The sequence below is a fragment of the Herpailurus yagouaroundi genome, unplaced genomic scaffold, assembly GCF_014898765.1.
Source record: "Herpailurus yagouaroundi ecotype Mexico unplaced genomic scaffold, PumYag 182, whole genome shotgun sequence".
In the NCBI taxonomy this organism is placed as follows: domain Eukaryota; kingdom Metazoa; phylum Chordata; class Mammalia; order Carnivora; family Felidae; genus Herpailurus; species Herpailurus yagouaroundi.
This window is the reverse complement of record NW_024412413.1, coordinates 11280144-11297162: the sequence shown is the minus strand read 5'-3', so window position 1 is coordinate 11297162 and position 17019 is coordinate 11280144. Positions and strand designations below refer to the sequence as shown.

The 17019-nt window shown below is 58.0% G+C and overlaps 1 long non-coding RNA gene across 2 annotated transcripts in view; it reads left to right on the top strand.

Moving 5' to 3' along the window:
* LOC121040412 (uncharacterized) overlaps nt 1–3984 on the top strand; it is a 28999-nt gene extending 25015 nt beyond the window's left edge. For both annotated transcript variants that reach the window (XR_005795273.1, XR_005795274.1), the window contains one exon: nt 3451–3984. This is a non-coding gene — a long non-coding RNA (uncharacterized LOC121040412). The remainder of the gene's footprint in view (nt 1–3450) is intronic.
* The last annotated feature ends 13035 nt before the right edge of the window (nt 3985–17019 follow it).

Sequence of the window (17019 nt, the reverse complement as noted above, 5' to 3'; positions counted from 1 at the left end):
CAGAGAGAGAGGGAGACACAGAATCAGAAACAGGCTCCAGGCTCTGAGCCATCAGCCCAGTGCCCGACGCGGGGCTCGAACTCACGGACTGCGAGATCGTGACCTGGCTGAAGTCGGACGCCTAACCGACTGCGCCACCCAGGCGCCCCTGAGCTCTATCATTCTTAAAGCCCTCCCAGGCCCCTGCGCTGTCATACCTCCGGGCCTTTGCACGTGCTGCGTCTCTTTTCACCCCGCGGACTCCCGGGTGTCATTCAAAGCCCTGGTTAGGAGTTACCTCTTCCCTGGGGTCCTCCATGATACTCCCACCCCCCAAAGTCCTGAGAGACTCCTCCCCTCCTTCCTCCGAGTGACTTCCGTGCCTCGTGTGCGTTTCTCAGCGTGTGGGGCCCCCGTCTCACTGGGGCTCGTCTGCATGTGCGTTCCGTCATCAGACTGTGAGCTCCTTGAAGGGAGAGGCTGGGCTCTGTGTCCCCGGCTGGCCCAGAGCCTGGGACACGGCAGCCGCCTGGCCAAGTGTGTGCTTGTTGCACACGACAGAGCAAATCTGACACGAGCCAGGACAGAACAAAGACTATGCTGAAGACCCTTTCAAGGTCACCGGCTGGCAGGGAATGAACAATGTCTTATTATTTGATCATTTATTTATACTCTGTTTTCGAGTAGGATTCAATGCGCCCCGGGATGAAAGGCACAGATGTGACAAAAACAAAACCCCGTGTCTCGAACGCCTTCTCTCTTTTCCGCGACCGGCTCTTCCTCCTTGGCCTATGAACAGGCCCGGGTCTCTGTTCTCCTAACAAAAGCACCCCAACCGTCCTCAGGTCTCTGTCCGTGTGTGGCCAGCCTCTCAAGCCGGGCCTCCAATGACTGCCCCCCACCCTCCGCTGCCCCCCACCTCACTTGCTCACCTGTCACGGGACCAGCTCCTAGGTCAGCGGCTACCTCTGTGACTATAGTGGACACAGAGCTCTGGTGGGACCAGACCCCTCGCCACATCTCTCCCCTTCTCCGGGCCCTTGCTTCCCTGGCTCTCTCAGGCCGCCACACTCTTGACCTTTCCTTCTATGGCTCGGCTTCTCCTCCCCAGCCCCCCTTGTAGGTGGCCTTCCCCTGTCCGTCCCAGGTCCCCCCGCTCCCGGGACCGTCTCCTACATACTTCCAATGTTCCAATGACTGCGGTTACCATTGGGATTCGTTAGGGTCATTCTAGAAACAGATGATCCCCCCCCCCCCACCGCCCTGCCCCTGCCCCAACCTCAGTGGCTGAGCACAGTGTTTCTTTCCCACTTACATAACGGCCATTCGGCAGCAAGGGGAGGGAAGGGGGCTCTGCTCTCTCTGGTCACCTAGGAATGCAGGCTCCTTCCACTTGTCTGCCATTGACCCTGGCTCTGTGCTGCGGGAGGAATATGCCTCTGGACAAGAACAGGTGGACGAGGCTGTGGGGAGAGCACAGGGCGAGTCAGGTGGCCCTGAGTCCCTGACTCAGCCTGTCCGCTTGGTGTCCCCACCAGCGGGCACAGTCAGCCTGTCTCTCTGAGCACCCTTTTTCTCTGTCCCTAGGGGAATGTGCCCCTCACCTTTAGACTGTTACGAGGCCCCATGAAAGCATGGACTCATCCTGTGCTGATAGGGGAGTCCTCCGTGGGCGGGGACGAGCTCCCTGCTCCCACATTCGCCTGTTTCTTGGGCCCAGGAGACCCCTCCCAGTCGGCTGAACCCAGGAGTTGGGCACGTGGTTGGAAGAAGGAGTCAAGATCCAGCCGTGGGTGGCTGGCTGCTGGGGACTGTGTGGGGACATCCCGGCCGGAGGGCAGCTGTGTGCCTGCCTCCTCCTTTATAAATTCATGGCCGAGTGTGGGGACTCACCCAGGGGACCGAGTCAGCCTTCCGGCCGGCACTCAGAGCCTATGCCGATTGTCAAATCCATCACCCTCGGTCAATGGCGTGACAGTGGGCATATGTCACTGGCTCTTGAAGTCAGACAGGCTGGACTCTTCTGTCCTCTTTAAGGAAAGGGGCGCTGACATTGATGGAGCACCTACTGGGGGCCAGACATTCTCCTAAGTGTTTGACATCCACACTCCCTGAACTCTCACGACAGCCCTGGAAGGAGGGGTGGGTCATCACCCCCATCCACAGACCCGGGCACCAGGACTTGGGAATTGCAGGAAAAGCACGGCGACGAGGAGGCTTCCCAGAGAGCGAATGTTTCCAAGGCGCAGTGGCTTAGTTTTGAGCTCTCCGCTGACCCACATCGTCGACTCTCTTAGGACCACAAGACAGAAGGGCAAGAGGCACGGACTTGGGAACAGGAACGCCTGGGCTTACCGCCTCGAGTCCGGCGCTGGCCAGCTGAGGCACGTTGTACCAGCCACTTCTACCTCTTGAAGTCTCAGTTTTCTCATCTGTCAAATGGGCACAGCTATGCTGCTCTCTGAGGGACGAGTCAGAGAGCTTTTTAGCAAACCGTCAAGGTCTGTCATGTAAGCTGTCGTCTCCTGCTTAGACGCTTCGTAGGGGCTGCTCCTGTTTGCCCGGGCTCCTTCCTCGGCAGCCTCTTCTCCGCACAGCAGCCAGAGGGACTTTCTGGGGGGACACAGAATCAATTCACGTCACATCCTTGCTTAAAGCCTTTAAGTGGGTTCACATGTGTGCCAGGTACCCTGAATAATCTGGCTCTGCCTTTAGCTGTCTCTCTCTTCAGCCCCCCCTTGGCCTTCTTTCTGTTGTTTCACCGCACTATGCTCTCTCCCGCCCCAGGGCCTTTGCACCTGCTCGCCGCGCTCCCTGGAACGTGCGTTTCTCTCGCTCTTTGCCTGGGCAGCACCACACCTCCTTCGGATTGCTGCAGAAACCTTATGCTCAGGGAGGTTTCTTTCTTGCTGCCTTTATCTAAATAGGTCCCCTGGTTTTCTTCTCTTGTCACGCTCGGTATGCTGCTTTCACCTCGCACAATCCATCATTGGAGTTTTACTCGTGCCCGTGGTTTTTGTTTTGATGTCTGTCTCCCTCTCAGAATGTGAACTCCATGGGGACAGGCGCCTCCTCCCCTCTGCCCGCCACCGTGGTGCCGGGCACCGAAGGGCACTTGAACTAACGGAACTGCTTCCCGCTGTTTCCCCAGGCCGCCCGCAGCGGCTGTTCCCCGTCCTGGGCTAGAAAGTGTGAGAGTGAGCGCGAGTCTGGCCCAGATGCGGCGGCCGACAGGCGGCCCAGAGCTCTTCCCACCCCCTACCCCCCCCACCCACCCCAGATCTCATTTCACCCTCGTGACATGTAAGCCTCGATTTCTTCGTTCGTGAAATGGAGAGCTGGGTTGGAAAGTCAGACATGATAAGGGATAGAAGCATCCGGCGCCGTGAGGGTATTTTAAAAACGCTGCTCCGTCCCCATTTTACCAACGTCCGCGGTCCCTCCGGGACTGGTGTTTCGCCCATTTTGCAGGTGGGGATGCCGAGGCCCAGAGAAGTTGAGCAGTTAGCCCAAGGGCACAGCGGCAGAGCTGGGCACGAGACGGGGTCCCCCGCATTCTGCGTGCGATCAGCCTGCCTCGTCCACCTGCTAGGCGACAGCACCGGCTCCAGGATCCTCCCTGCAGGAGCAGGTGCAGGGAAGGCGCTCCTGTGCTCACGGGCCCCGAGGAGAAGCCCGACGCATCTCTCATACCCCGGCCTCTGGTCTCAGAAGAGCAGCTGGAGCATCTCTCTCTCTCCTGCCTCCGTCCCAAGTCCCCTCCTCGCAGCCTCCCGAGACGGGACTGCGGCCACCTCCGCAGAGCCAGCCCCAGGGGACCAGGTCTCTTCTCCCCGGGACCACTGGGACACCTCTCGCCGACTGACCTATATTCCGCTCCACTGCTGTTTGCCGTCTTTTGTCCCCTCCCGCCCAGCACGCAACCCCACCCTGCCCAAACACTCCCGTCCCTCCAAGGACGTTGTAAAAATAAAACGATCACAACCTGGCCCTCGGGGAACCTTGGCTTTACGGTACGTCCTGCTCCGCGGCGGGGCGTGGCGTTCGCAACCCAGTTTGCAGCCAGGGAAGAGGACCCAAGGCAGGGGGGCGTGGGGAGGGGAGGGGAGAGGAAGGTACTCACCCGGGCTCGCGGGGTTGGGTGGATGCGGTGCGGCAGCGGAAGACAGCGGGGGAAGGCCAAGGGGAAGGGGAGACACCAAAAGGGGTGAGAAGTCGCAGGGACCCCAGGGTAACGAGGTTGGGGGCTCAGATGCCCCCCGGAGCCAGTGGAGCCCCAGAAAGGGAGGCGGGCAGGTGGAAGCAGGGCAGAGAAGGTCCTGGAAGAGAATCTGTGGAAGGGAAGGGCCGGACGGGAGAATGGCGCAGAAGATGCGCCAATGGCCGAAACTGAGCTCCCGGGACATCGGACCGGGCCGTTTGTGGGAAACAGACACTGCGGACGTGAGAGAGTCCAGGAGGAGACCAGCCTGAAGGCTGCAGAGTTGGGGGGTGGGGGGTGCTGGGCAGCAAGACAGGAAGCAAGTTCCCCTTGAAGTCGGAGGTCGTTGCCCTGAAAGGGGGCCCAGCTTTCATCTTTGCCGGGATGTCATTTCTCCCAGAGTTTTCCAGAAAACTCTTCAAGCCCGGCAAGTCCGGGCTCCGTTATGTTTGATGGTTTGTTCTTTGACTTCTCTTACTGACAGAGGCAGGATTTGCACCCGGGACTCTGTGTTCTCCAAGCCTGGGCTCCTACGGAGCCCCCCCACCCCATTGCCTCTACAATGGAGAGCGTGGGGATTTCAGCCAGTCCTGAAGGAGGGGTGGGGTTGCTGAAGCAGGAGTGGGGAGGGAGGGCGTCCAGGCGGGCCTGCTGTATGGACCACACGGAAATGGATACTGGAGGGAAAGGCAGCTGTGCGGGGTGCAGCACTTTCGACCCCTGTGCCTTACTTATCTGCCAGGGCCCAGGATGAAGGTCGCCTCCTCCAGGAAGACTTCCATAGTTAGTTAGGCTATGCTAACTGCTAGCAAAGCACTCCAGGGCCCCAGCGGCTTCACAAAGGAAGTTTCTTTCTCACTCAGAGCGGCAGGTGAGTGAAAGCTGGCTGGGGCGAGGCGGGCGGGCTCTGCCCCACGGTTACATGGGGGCTCGGGTTCCTCCTGGGCAGTGGCTCCATCATCCTCTAGGACAGAGGTTGGCAAACTATGACCTGGACTTGTAAATAAAGTTTTATTGGGACACAGCCACGCCCACCTAGTAACATATCCTCTAAGGCTGCTTTAGTGCTGCTATAGCAGCAGCATTAAGAAGCTGAGACAGGGGCGCCTGGGTGGTTTAGTCGGTTCGGCGTCTGACTTTGGCTCAGGTCACGGTCTCGAGGTCTGTGAGTTCGAGCCCCGCATCGGGGTCTGTGCTGATGGCTCAGAGCCTGGAGCCTGCTTGGGATTCTGGGTCTCCCTCTCTCCCTGCCCCTCCCCCGCTCATGCTCTGTGTCTCTCTCTCTCTGTCAAAAATAAATAAACATAAAAAAAAAAAAAGCTGAGACAGAGAACTGTGGCCGTAAAATAAGAATATGTGCCCTCTGGCCTCTCTGGAAAACATTTGCTGATCCTTGCTGTGGGGCTCCGGAGGCCTAGGGAGAGAGAGCGGGGAGGTTTCTATGGGCCAGGCTGGGTGTCCTTTGGGCCCACATTCCACTGGTGACAGCTGGCCACGTGACCCCACCGTGCTGCAGGCAGCCGGGACCTGGGTTCTTCCTGGTGCTTGGGACGAAGAGGAAGTAGGGTCTGGTGAACACATAGCCTCGTCCCTCCACACCCCTCCTCCTTGGCTTTGAGCCTCTTCTTCCCCTGCTCCCTGCACACCTGCCCCCGCGGGATGGGTAGCCCTGTGTCCACGAAGGCTGAGACCGTGCCTGTCTTGTTTATCGCTGTCTGCCCCAGGCTCGGCGCAGAATAGGTGTTCTAGAAATGGTATTGAAGAAAGGAATGAATTGTTTCTGTCCTGTCTGCTCCCGGTGCCCTTTGTAAATACCTCGGATCTGGCACTGACCTCACTGTATTACACTCATTCTGTGCCTGTTTCCCCATTGCCAGATCCTGGTCTCTGTGCCACCGGTTTCTTTCCAGGTGTCGCCTGTGTGGTGACAGCATGCCAGGCCCTGGGCATGTCTTTGGGAACAAAGCCGCGTCCTCAGGGGGCTTACTGTCCAGTGGGAGAGAGGGCCAACGGGCAGAGAATCACACGATCGTGCCAATAAATTTAAAACGACCTTGGTGATCACATGCTCTGAAAGAAAGGGCCCGAGTAGCTGCTCTGAGTGCATCCAAGGAGAGATGAGCGAATCCGTGATTCAGGGAGGGCTCCCCTGAGGAGGTGACGTTTGGGCTGTAACCTGATGTACACGCCGACATGAACCGGGTGGAGGGAAGACGGGCAGGGGGAGCAGCCTAAGCAAAGGCCCAGTGGTCAGGGAGACCATCACCTCACCCGGGACAACGGCGACGTCATTAATGTTATTATGGCTCAGACCACAGAGCGCTTGGTATGTGACGGACCGCGGATTAAGCTCTTTACGTGTATTATGTCAGTTAATCTGCATGATGCTATGAGAGAGGCACTCACCGGAGCCTGGGCTGTTAACGTCCAGCCCACACTCGTTCTGTCCGCCCCAGAGGTGCCCCGGGCACAGGTCTCCTTCTTGTCTGCCGCCTGCGAGGGGCGGGCTGGAAGGGCCGGGGGGTCCACACTACTTCCCAGGAGAGCCCTTGGCAATGACACATGAGAACTGGGGGGCAGATATGCCAGCTACCTCGCCCCTGGGTGGGAGATTCTGTGGCAGCCCCAACAGCGGAGGTGCCCGGCTGATAGGTCGGCCCTGTTGCCCACAGGAGTAGCTCCCCCCTCAAGCCACACTTCATTGGCTTTTGTTCCCTCCCCACTGTGCTCCTGGGGTCACCTCCAAAATTACTTGCTCCTGAACATTTGTCTCCGGGGCTGTTTGTGGAGTTAGCAGAGCTGAGCACTGGTTTGTTATATATATATATAAATTTTGTAAACGTTTATTTATTTTTGAGACAGAATGCGAGTGGTGGAGGGGCAGGGAGAGAGGGAGACACAGAATCCGAAGCAGGCCCCAGGCCCCGAGCCATCAGCGCCAAGCCCGACGCGGGGCTCGAACCCACGGACCGTGAGATCGTGACCTGAGCCGAAGTCGGAGGCTCAACTGACCGAGCCACCCAGGCGCCCCGAAACTAAGACACGGTTAAGGATCCCGCCTAATAGATGAGGAGTTAAGGAAACACAGAACAGATGGAGGGGCTCTGAAGCCAAAGCACCCACTGTGTGTACGTGCATGTGTGCGTGCGTGCGTGTGCCTGTGTGGGTGCGACACCACAGCGGAGGCCGGGGAGGCGTGTGCGCGGCCAGGACGAGGTTTTCGGGTCATTGGCTTCGGGGCACAGGAGGCTGTCGAAGGGCTTCATGCAGACGGGCGACACGTTCTGATGGATGCTGAGACAGCGTCACCGTGGTGACCGAGGCAAACTTGGAGTCGAGGAGTTTGAGCACATGCAAGGGGATGGCTGGCAGTCGCTGGGGGTGCCCTGGGGACCTGCCACGGAGCTCGCTCACAGGTCTCTGGAGCTCTGGGAGGGCACCACGAAGGCCAGGGGGGACCTGGGCGTCAGAGGGGCCGGGTTCCCTGCACCCGGCCCACAGTGTTCATCTCAGAAAGGGGGACGCACACTTGGTGTCTAAGCTGCTCGCCTCCCCACGCCCCTTTCCTGCCCTCTTAGGTCCCAGGGTCCCCCACGCCTGCCCCCTGCCCCAGGATCTCCATTAGGGAGGGTCTGTGCCTGGAGCCCGGCACCCCCCACAGCCCAGCTGGGGGCTGGCGGCTGCAGGGGGAAGGCCAGCCGGGCCTCCTGACCGGGCAGGCCCCAGAGGCCAGCAGGTGGCCGGCCGGGTGCCGGCTCTTTCTGTCCCAGTGTCCTCTGCAGCCCGCCACCGCCCGGGCAGATGGTCTCGGAAGGGAGCGCGGACTGATCGGGGTCAGGAGGGTCCGTCGGCCCATCTTCTGCTCTGTCTCCGCGGGCGCCTCTGCCCTTGCCACTGTCCTGGAGAGGCCGACGAGCTCAGCTGGCCCGGGGCACACTGCACAGCACGCTGAGGGGTAACGTGACGCGGCCCAGGCGTCCAGGAGTGCCGGGTCTGGGGGCCGTGCATCCTGGGGGCTTTGGTGTAGCCGCGGCGGGACTGGAGGGTGGGAGGGTGGCGAGAGGGTGGCAAGGGCTGTGGGCCACCCTGCGGATGCCTCAGGGAGACAGCCCCTCGCTGGGTGGCTTGTGGACCCCAGTGGAGGTCCCCACGGGAGGGAGTCGAGGGAACTCACGCTTGCTGAGAGCCTGGTCGTCAGTTAAGGGTTACCTCGGGCTATTACCCGCCCCTCACCACCCCGTCGTAACCCCCGCGTCCATCCTTCCTGGGGGACCTTTCCCCAGCCCCCCCCCCCACTTCCTGTGGGTTCTAGTCCCCAAAGTCCAGTGTTTACTATGCAGTCGTCCCTTGCACACCCTCAAGGACAGCCGCTTCCCGGCAGGCCCGTTCTCAAACATTCCCAGCTGCGGTGTCCTTCCTGGGCCTGCCCCCCCGGGCTGCGTCTCAGCGACCAAAAGAGCACGGGTTCCGGGTGGATTCTAGTCCATGACTGAACTTGAGTGGTGGGGGCTTCAGTTAAGCCTCAGTCTCCTCATCTGGAAAGTGGGGAAAATCATGCCCCCCCACCCCCCCCACCGGCAAGGCTCTGAGGCTCGAGACGTGGGTTGTGAATGCTGAGCACAGAGAAGAACAAGGCTGGGGTAGGTCCACCTCCCTGGGCCTCAGCTCCCTCAGCTGTAAAATGGGCTTGGCCTGCCCTGTCTGGGGAAGGGGGCGGGGGGCGGGAAGGGAAGGCATTGGCATGTTAGCTGCAGGGGCTATGCACTGGGACATCTCGCGATGAGATGAGAGGTTTGGGTAGATGAAGGTGCCTCCCCACCCCACCCCGGCCCAGCTGCAGTCTGGGGTCTTAAGAGCCTCTCCTGCCCCACGCGGCTCTCACACCCTCTGTCTCTCATTTCCAAGGGTCAGTGGAAGCCTCCCTCAGGCCCTTGCTCTGATTTGGAGCCCACTGATGGGTCCGGTGCTGGGTCAGTCCTGCGTGGGGCCCTCGGGGCTGCCCCTGCTGTGACCGAAATCAGACGCTCAACCGACTGAGCCACCCAGGTGCCCCTCGAGGCTCATCTCTGAGCACCTGTTCACCAATGCGTTGTATCTGCGACCCTTTCAGGGGCGGTGGTCCCAGTGCTCGGCAGAGAAGGGCCGGTGGAAACCCCGGGAGAGTGAGGGCAGGGGAGGAGGCTCTGTGGAATCAGGGCTGCTGCTCCTCTCTGCCTCAGGACCTTTGAACGTGCTGTGTCTGCTGGCTGATAAGCCATTTCCCTGTTTCGCTGCGGGGCTCCTGCTTGTTCACACCTCAGCAGAGAGGCTTTTGCTAGACAGCCTCCTCCCCAAGGTAAACCAGGCCTCCTTGAAAATCTTATTCAGAGGGCTTTGAATTCTTATACCCCCTCGAGCTGCTTTTACAACCTGGTTATACGTGTGTTTGTGAACCTGCTTACTGTCTCTCCCTCATGAGACCGTACGCTCCATGAGGCAAGGCGAGGGGCCTCTCCAATCCTGTTCGGCCCAGAAGATCCTGCCCGTAAAACAGGGCCTGGCACGTGGCTGGTGCTCAAAAGGCCAAGGTCCGTGGGGACATACTGTCCCCGTGCCTGGTGCTGTTCACTAAGCCCTCTTGCCCGTGGGCCTTGCGTCAGTCCAACCTTACAATTACAGAGGCCCCTGAGGCTTGGGCCCTCCCCAGGAGGCAAGAGGGTAAGCTCGAACCCAGATCTCCCGGCCCCCAGTCGGGTCCCCCCAGTCTTCTCTGGACCACGGTGGGCCACATCCCAGGGCTCACTTGTGGGGGGACTCAGGCCTCCCAGCCCCAGAGCTCCTTCGGATGAAAGATGGGGGGCAGGAGACTCGGACCCTGGGGAGCGTACCGGATGGGCCGAGAGCAAACACAGTCGTGGCAGTAACGCGAGTGGTGACTGTTCCAGCGTGGCTGAGGGTTCGTCCGGTACGGATGGCCAGGTCATGAATCCTGGCCAATCGGGGGAGGTGATATTAAGGCCCAGAGCAGTGAGGTGACTTGCGCAAGGCCATTCAGCGAGGACGCGCCTGAGCAGAGATCTGAACCCGGAGCTGTCTGACTCCGGAGCCTAGAAGGTTGGTCTCGGGGCTGTTGCTGCCTTCTTCCTGGAGAGCAGGCAGGGGCTGAGGACGGCTGATGCGAAAGGGCCAACCCGGCACAAAGCGGGGCTCTCAGGGCCAAATCTTCCTGCTGCACCCTCTTCCACTTTGGCTCCAGAGCCCCGACACCCCCTGGGAAAGGGAGCCCCTGTTGGATCCATTGAGGACGCAAAGGACTGGGGACACAAAAGGCTCCCAGATGCCAAGAAGGCGGCCTGAGGTCACAGAAAGAGGCCTGAGTCGGAGGGACCCCAGGTTGGAGTCCGGACTTACCGGCCAGGTGAGACCTCACTGGCTGGGCTTCACTTGCCTCTTGCGTGACGTTGGGGGGCAAAGCGTCCGCTTCAAAGAATTGCCGTACAAAGTGACATCGAGAACCTGTGTGTGAATTGCCGATACATGGCTCCTGGCGCTGTTTCTCGAACTTCGCTTGACAACTTTCTTTTGTACCGGCAGGGATCCCCCATGACCCGGGTCCTGCATGCTCCCGGTTTGAATACCACCTTGCAAATGATACCGCGCCCAAGAAAATTCTGGACTCGTTCTGAGCCCGCGAACTCGCCCTAGTCCTGGGCTGCCATAGTCGGTGCTTCTAAACGGAACGCGCTGCCAACCGAGGATTGGTTAAGTTTGATCCTCAGACAGCTCTTCTCTGAAGACTCATACTCCGCATACGGACATCAGGGTGGGGGGCGGGGGTGAGTCAGAGGCAAGCCAGTGTCACGATGTCCACCTACAGACTGAAGCCCCGACTTTACCCAGCCTGCGGGAACCAGAGCCGGCCGGTCCTCCAGTTCTGTGTGTAGGGCCAGGCCTCAGCCTATCTTAATTTTATTTACTCCTCCCAAACCGGAAATACATTTTAGTTTTGTTTTGTTTTAACGTTTATTCATTTTTGAGAGACAGAGCGTGAGCAGGGGAGGGGCAGAGAGGGGGGAGACGGAGAATCCGAAGCGGGCTCCAGGCTCCGAGCTGTCAGCCCAGAGCCGGACACGGGGCTCGAACCCATGAACCGTGAGATCACGACCCGAGCCGAAGTCAGACGCTCAACCGAGCCACCCAGGCTCCCCGAAACAACATTTGAGATTTTAAGCCACAACGGGAAAGCAGCAGTGCAAGGGAGGCACCTGCCACGTGGGGAGTGTGGGCCTCCTCCCCGCCCTCCCCCACCCCAAGCATCCCCTGACCTTTGATGGTGGAAAGTCTTGCCCAAGTCCAACCTATAACCTTCAGAACAGGGTCCCCTGGACTGTGAGTGCACTGGACGAAGCTCTTGGGATCTGAGGAAAACAGATAAGCTTTGAGCACAGCTGGGCTGTAGCATCTTTTTTTTCCACCCCCCCTTCAGCTGTGGCAGCTTGCTCCTGATTTCTCTGGAAAGGCAGCTCCTAATTAGAATGGATCGAAGAGTCTTTGCTCCAGCTTTGTTCTCAGTCTCGATTGAATCGTTGCTTTAGGACTTAATCTGCTGCAGTCGCTGGTGGGCTAGGACCCTTGGCTCTCTGGGCTGCCTCTCAGGCTCAGGCAAGCTGGCACCCGGAGGTGGGGGGGGTACCCTGCTGGCACCCGGAGCGGGGGGCCCAAGAGCTCTGCATCACACCCCTGCACCTCTCCTTCCAGCTTCCTTTTCTGCTCTATTTTTCTCCACACCTGCTTTCTCTCCCTTGAATTTCCTTTCATTAACAACCCAAGGCTGTCCAGGGTGCCAAGTCCCCGCTGGTGGGAGTGCAAATTGGTACAATTGCTGTGGAGGGCAATTTGTCAAATGCTATTAAAAGCCTTAAAAAAAATGCATAGGCTCTGACCTGGAGAGGCCCCCTTCTAGGAATTTGTCCTAGAATATAATAATTGGACAGGGGTCCACAAATCTGTGCAAAAGGCTGTTGCCCTCAGTGCTTTTCATGAGTGACGACTTGGAACCCTGCAACTCATCTCCAGGGGGCCGTGAACAATGACCATGTGATAAACCAACCATAAAAGAACCTTTTGGAGCTGATCGGAGAAATCTGAGATGTTGACTGTCAGTGGCTCCTAAGGAACGACTTATTAATTTTATCAGGTGTGATAATGGCCTTGGTGTTGGTTTAGAGACACGTGGCAGGAGGGTCGGTGTCTGGTTTAAGCTGTTGTAACAACAGGATTGGGGAAGGGAGATAGGAAGAAGCAATTCTGGCCAAATCTGGCACGTTCTGAATGCGGCTGACCGGTTAGTGCGTCCCCACCATGCTCTTCTAATTTTGGGCATGGTTTAAAATTTTCATGAATTTCGAAAGAAAGAAAATGGCCATGTAAAACCCTGTTTTTTGACCTGAAGTGATGTCCACAAGATACTGCTCAGTGGGAAGAGAAAAAAATCCCCAAGAGCATACGTGGCATTATCTGCTATTTTTGGTTTCACAAATATACATGGAATATTATATGCAGAAGAAAAAGGAGGGAGCACAACCCGCCGGAATGTTAATGGTGGCCATTTCCGGTGGGAGGATATGAATAATTGTCACTTTCTTCTTTATACTTCTTGAGCGTTTCTGACTTGCTTTTCCTTTTGCAGTACACATACATTATTACGCTTATATAAAAAAAAAAGCCACAGTTACTAGAGAAAATTTGGAAATCACCTGCTATACATTGGGCATTACTATCCACCAGGCCTCGCAAAAGGAGGTTTGACATATCTTAATTCACACGCGGTAATTGGCCAGGTTGATGCTAGGACGCCCGTTAGATAGATGGGGTAGCTGACCACCAGGGAGGGTGAGTGCTTTGCCTATGGACACACAGCTGCATTTCTTGAAAAGAATTTTTTTAACCTTTATTTCTGAGAGAGAGAGAGAGAGAGAGAGAGAGAGGCAGAGTGTGAGCAGAGGAGGGGCAGAGAGGGAGACACAGAAACCAAAGCAGGCTCCGGGCTCTGAGCCATCAGCACAGACCCTGAGGTGGGGCTCAAACTCACCAACAGTGAGATTATGACCTGAGCCCAAGTCAGATGCTTAGCCGACTGAGCCACCCAGGCGCCCCCGCGCGCACTTGGATTTCTAATTCCACTCTTCTGATGGGCAGCCGGTGCTCTTGCCACAGAAGCCCACCTTCTTCTAGAGGAATTTAAGGAGTATCAGGCGGGAGCCCTGCCCTCCAGGAACCGACACTGTCTTGACCCCTAGTCTCCTGCTTCCATGCTGTGCTCTGGAGTCACCCGCCTCTGCCCCAAGAAACAGTGACACAGCAGCTTTCCCAAGGACGCATCCCCCCCACCGCCGCGCACCTCCCAGGTGACACTTGAACGCTGCCCCTTTGATATTTCCTCCTAATGAGCCTTCCCGGGCTTCTTGCCTTTTTAGGGTGGAAACAAGCCCTCTGCTATCTGCTTCATCTTCATCAGCTTGCTTTCCTGGCACAGCGGAAGAGTGAACGGGCATCGTATACATAAATATCATAGAATCCACAGAGGGCTGGCGCGGGCCTGAGTTCTTAATCCAGGCTCCAGCGCTAACAATTTGCAACCCAAAGAAGTCACTCTCTCTCTGTTTTCTCTGTCTCTAAAAGTAAATAAAGGATAATCCATTAGAAGAAATCAATTGGCGTTCTGAGGAAAGGAGGGGGCATAGATGCTCCAAGTTGGGCCGAAAATACAATGTTTCCCAAGGTTTTGTCAGTGGTGGATGTGGACAAAGCCGTCTCCACCCCACCCTACCCCATCAGACCTCAGCTGGGGTACAGTGACATCTCTTACCTGGTCTCCAAGCTCCGTGGTTTGTCTGTCCTTCTGCCCAGCTCTCCCCTGCCGGGCACCCCTCAGTCCTTGCCCTACCCTGCATGCAGTTTCCAAGAGGGGCCCCAGCGTCATGCCTCAGGGCCTTTGCACATGCAGTCCCCTTTGTCTAGAATTCTCTTCCCCAGCTAGCGTCAGGTATTTTCCTGCAAGGTCCCTGGAAACTCTCCCTGCTCACCAGAGCTGAGCTCCTCAAGGGCACAACCTCAGTTATCTCCAATATGCAGCCGGGCCCTGCACAGAGGCGGATGCAGGAAAGGGGCAGGCGAGGGCAAAACCAAAGTCTTCTCTCTCTATCTCCAGGATGGGCAAAACATGTCTAATAGATCTGGGTTAGAATTGCTTCTTTTTTTTTTTTTTTAATTTTTTTTTAATGTTTATTTATTTTTGACAGAGAGAAAGACAGAGCATGAGCAGGGGAGGGGCAGAGAGAGAGAAGGAGACACAGAATCGGAAACAGGCTCCAGGTTGAGCTGTCAGCACAGAGCCTGACGTGGGGCTCAAACTCACGAACCGCGAGATCATGACCTGAGCCGAAGTCGGACGCTTAACCGACTGAGCCACCCAGGCGCCCCAGGGTTAGGATTGCTTCTATCCCCGGGATACAGTGACTCTGTGCTTACGGCCACCACGGTTTGGGACGGGACGCTGTTCAATAGTCTCTGTGCCAAAACCCAACGTTTTATCACCAAAACGAATGTATTTTTACGTGGACGCTGCAGGTTACCTCCTGCCCCTGAGTCCTTGCAGAAGGTGACCTAACCAAATCACCTATCTGAGCCTGGAAAACCACAGGGCTGGTTCTCATGGCGGAAGTCTCTCCATGGTGAACTGCGGAGTCTGGGGGCCACCCGCCCGGGGGCTGCCTCCCACACCATCCACATCAGAACGGGGAACCTTTCGTGGTGGGCCCCCAGCAAAGGACTCAGCAGGGGAAGTGCCTGAGTGTCACGGAGACATCGCGTTTATGTTTCTGAACACGGACTCCCGAACTCCACTGGCCCGTGGGTCCCCAGCCTCCCACTGGCCTGGCCTTCCCCTGCCCTCTTGGTGGGTGAACCCCAGCCAGGTCCGCAAGCAGCAGGACCTGGCGGGGGTGCTTTTTCTCCCTCCCTGGCTCGCCCTCTGCTCTCTCCTGCTCTATGGCCATTTGTCAGACGGTGATTTCCCCGCTTAACTGGACCGCTCTCCCTCACGCTGCTAGAGGGAGGGAAGGGGTTTTTCTTGTACTCAGTGACTGATCCCCGGTTCGCAGAACAGGCACCGGCACATAGTAGGTGTTCAGCAAGTGTTGACTGACTAAATCTGCAGACCTGGCGTGCATCTCCTACATGTTTGCTGAGAATGGGCTCTCCAGGCAAGTGAAGAAATTGATAACCACTGACGAGATTCCCCCCAAATAGTGTGTGTGTGTGGGGGGGGGGGGCACTGGGAGTCCATAACAGCTATGCTGGTTTCCACTGGCTTCCTGTTGCCTTTGCAATAAAATCCAAGTTCTTTCCAGTATGGCCTCTTTGTACCTCCTTCCGCTCTTCCCGGCACACACCGGACTACACCTCACAAGCCTTAAGTTCGTGGATGCTCTGAGCTCGTTCACACCTCAGGGCCTTTGCACTTGCTGTCCTTGCTGCCTCGTCCCTCAGACGGTCCCATGGCTGTGGGGCCTCAGCTCAAATGTCCCTTTTCCTTAGAGTCCTTCCTGCCCCCCCGCCCCCCAGCCCAGTTACCCCACCACGGATCACAGCTGCTGTTTTATTGTCTGCCTAGCACTTAGCAAGGTGTGAAAACCATCTCGATCATTTGTTTACTTGTACTACCCGTTTCTTGGAGAATCTTGACCATCTTACTGCTCCTGCTTTATTCTGTCGCGTTCTCTTGAGCCCCCCTTCCCGCTGGGGCTCCACGCAGGGCGATCCCACACCTCTCAGGGGCTCTTAGTGATCGGAACTCAGACCGGACCGGTTCAAAACTCGGTCTGGGCTCCGAGCTTCTCTACAGGAGGGGCGGGAAGCGGGGAGCAAGAGCTTTCTCTTGTCTTCTCTCCAGGGGGACTGGGAGCAGAGGGGTCAGGGGAGGGCGGCTTCTGTCTCCCCTGCCTGGTCTCTATCGGTTTCCATCTGCTGCGGTCTCCGTGGAGACGGGTGCCTGGTCGTTTTGGGACCTCCTCCGCGGCGGCCTCTCCTCGGGAGGGAGCAGCCGTCTCCCCCTCCAGCCCTGCCAGCAGGCCAGGCCCAAGCCTTTTCCGGGTGGGAAGCAGCGCCCTTTGCCCAGGATCTGTCCGGAAGGGGCCCGCCGACTCTGCTTCTAAGAGCCCTCCAGGGGTCGTGCGCAACTGAGTCGGGAGAAGCACAGGCTTCTCCCCACCAAGTCCCCCTGAGCAGGCGCAGCTCGGGAACGTGCGTGCCGAGCTTCCCCAAGGACACCCCCAGCACCCCGTGCCTGCAGCTGGCACTAGGTTCTTGCAGCTCAGCGGGCATCCAGCAGGGGGGAGTGAGGTTCCAGCCTCCTGCTGGCGGTGCCCTCTGCCTCGGGAGGGTTCTCTGGGGGCGGTACCCGCGTGCCAACACCACATCTACCCTCGCTGGCTGCTCAGCTTTCTTCTACCAGCAGGGAAAGGCAAGGCGCACAGAGGTTGGCAGGGGGGGCGGCGGGTTCCCAACAGCGGGGCCAATTCTGCCACCTCCCATCGTGCCCTGGGGAAGGCGTCTGGCCCCAGCCTTTTGTCCTCTCTTAACACCTCTTTGTCCCCAGCTGAGGGTCCCAGTAACCAACCCTGGAGCAACTGGAAACGTCCCCTCCATGGCTCCTTGGTTGTTTTTGGTAGGTTTCCCTTCCGGGCCACGTGGCCCGAGATAGCAGCTTGGCATGGCTAGAAAAGGCGCCTAGAAAAAAGCCCCACGCGTCGTAGGTCCTCCACGACCACCTTTGGAAGGAATGACTCAGTCGGAAGCCT